Source organism: Octopus bimaculoides, chromosome 4 (assembly GCF_001194135.2).
Source record: "Octopus bimaculoides isolate UCB-OBI-ISO-001 chromosome 4, ASM119413v2, whole genome shotgun sequence".
NCBI lineage: Eukaryota > Metazoa > Mollusca > Cephalopoda > Octopoda > Octopodidae > Octopus > Octopus bimaculoides.
In genome coordinates, this window is record NC_068984.1 from 130,292,114 (window position 1) to 130,294,928 (window position 2,815).

The window sequence follows — 2,815 nt, forward strand, 5'->3', positions numbered from 1 at the left end:
GACTACTACTACTACTACTACTACTGCTGCCCTCTCTACTACTACTACTACTACTGCTGCTGCTGCCCTCTACTACTACTACTACTGCCCTCTCTACTACTACTACTACTACTGCTGCTGCTGCCCTCTACTACTACTACTGCTGCCCTCTCTACTACTACTACTACTACTGTTGCTGCTGCCCTCTACTACTACTACTACTACTACTACTGCCCTCTCTACTACTACTACTACTACTGCTGCTGCTGCTGCTGCCCTCTACTACTACTACTACTACTACTACTACTTCTACTACTACTACTACTACTGCTGCCCTCTCTACTACTACTACTACTACTACTACTACTACTGCTGCTGCTGCTGCTGCTACTGCTGTTATTACTTCTACTAATGCAGCTGTTATTACTACTACTACTGCTGCTACTGCTAATACTATTACTAATTCTGGGGTGAATGTATAGTTTTGGTGAAACGGTATGGGTAAGTGGATTAGGGACCTGGGTGACTTACTGTTGATATTGTTGAGGTTGTTGTTTAACCCTAGGTCAATCCTGATCGAGTAGACCTATACGTGATCAAAGGTATTCACCGGCATAACCATTGTGTGTGCGTGTTTAGACGTAATGTATCTAGGAGTACATTACCCAATGTAGTTATACATTATTTCATCCAGATGGGTTTGACTAGGGAAGATTTGGCTGTTATTTCTTGCAGATTGAATGACTTCTGGATAGCTTTTCTGTTCTTTGTTATTGACTGATAGGAGGCGCAATGGCCCAGTGGTTAGGGCAGCGGACTCGCGGTCATAGGATCGCGGTTTCGATTCCCAGACCGGGCGTTGTGAGTGTTTATTGAGCGAAAACACCTAAAGCTCCACGAGGCTCCGGCAGGGGATGGTGGCGAACCCTGCTGTACTCTTCCACCACAACTTTCTCTCACTCTTACTTCCTGTTTCTGTTGTGCCTGAATTTCAAATGGTCAGCCTTGTCACACTGTGTCACGCTGAATCTCCCCGAGAACTACGTTAAGGGTACACGTGTCTGTGGAGTGCTCAGCCACTTGCACGTTAATTTCACGAGCAGGCTGTTCCGTTGATCGGATCAACTGGAACCCTCGTCGTCGTAAGCGACGGAGTGCCAACAACAACATATTGACTGATAATAGCTTGTGGACGGGGGGGGGGCTTAGTTGAGAATCGTGTAGGCAGGTAATTGGGATAGTAACAATTTAGCTTCAGGTGAAACAAGATTAAGCAGACTTATGGACAAAGACATTCCAAATGTGACCATCTTGTCTTATTTGCAGACATAGTGTATCGGTGATTAATGTATCCAATGTGTTCCTTGTGTTTTATGACTGATAGATTGATAAGGTAAATATATAGGTTAGGTAGGCAAGCAGGCAGGTAGGAAGGTATGTACGTAGATAGATAGATAGATAGATAGATAGGTAGGTAGATAGATAGATAGATAGATAGATAGATAGATAGATAGATAGATAGATAGATAGATAGATAGATAGATAGAGAGGGGGAGAGAGAGAGAAAGAGAACAAGAGAGAGATACAGAGGGGGTATGTGCAGACATACGTAGATATGTGGGTGGATTAATAGATTGAGAGAGAAAGAGAGGGAGGGGAGAGAGAGTGTGGAGAGAAAGAGAGAGAGTGGAGAGAAAGAGAGAGAGTGGAGAGAAAGAGAGAGAGTGGAGAGAAAGAGAGAGAGTGGAGAGAAAGAGAGATGTACGCATGGATATAGATATGCGGGCGGATGGAAGGATACATAGATAGATAGATAGATAGATAGATAGATATAGAGAGAGAGATAAAAAGGAAATACCGTTTATTTGACTGTCAAAGATATTAGATTTATTATAATATATTTCACAATAATGGATCTCTACTCACCAATACAGAATGCTATGCCATTTATTACTGGATACAGTTGATGAAGAAAGAATGGAAAGAATAGACACACAAAGAGCTACAAAAGAAACGGTGTGCATAGCCGATGCACACACAAAACACTGAGGTTTTAAATTAGTTAGACTAAAAAGAAAAGTGGTTATTCTTTGCTGGAACTGTTTCTAGAATATTTCTGATGTAAAAGGAGCAAAAGAATAGAGAGAAACAGGGAAAAATATTGAATGAAATAAGAGTTTAGGACGATTAAAGAGAGGTAAGTTTGATGTGAAAGAAGGAATAAATGTCAGATAGACCCATTAATCTTCCAACATCCTTTCCACGAAATGATTTCATTTGCTGGCGCATTGTTTTGGATCTTTTGGGGATCTTGGTTATTTTCGTTTTGGAAGATGGAGGACACAGCTTTACAATAGTTCTTTCATCCATGTACACACACACACATATATATATGTATCTCTCCCCCCCCTCTCTCTCTCTCCTCTCTCCCCCCTCTCCCTCTCTCTCCCCCCTCTATCTATCTATCTATCTATCTATCTATCTGTCTATCTATCTATCTATATAATATATATATATAAGCCAGTGAACAGCGTTTGACGATACCGGTATGACTTTGAATCTCTTTAACAATTCAAAATAATGACTTTTATTCCTCTTAATTCTACCTCAGTTTATCTAATGGTATATATTTTTCGTTACTTTTCATAAAAAAGCCTTTATTTTTTTTAATATCTAATGTGCATTTTCGCTTTCTTTTTCTTCTTACTTTCCCCATATCTTTCCCATGTGTAGTTTCTATTCTCCTTTTGAAACATATATATATATATATATATATATATATGTATATATGTGTGTGTGTGTGTGTGTGTATATGTATGTATGTATGTATGTATGT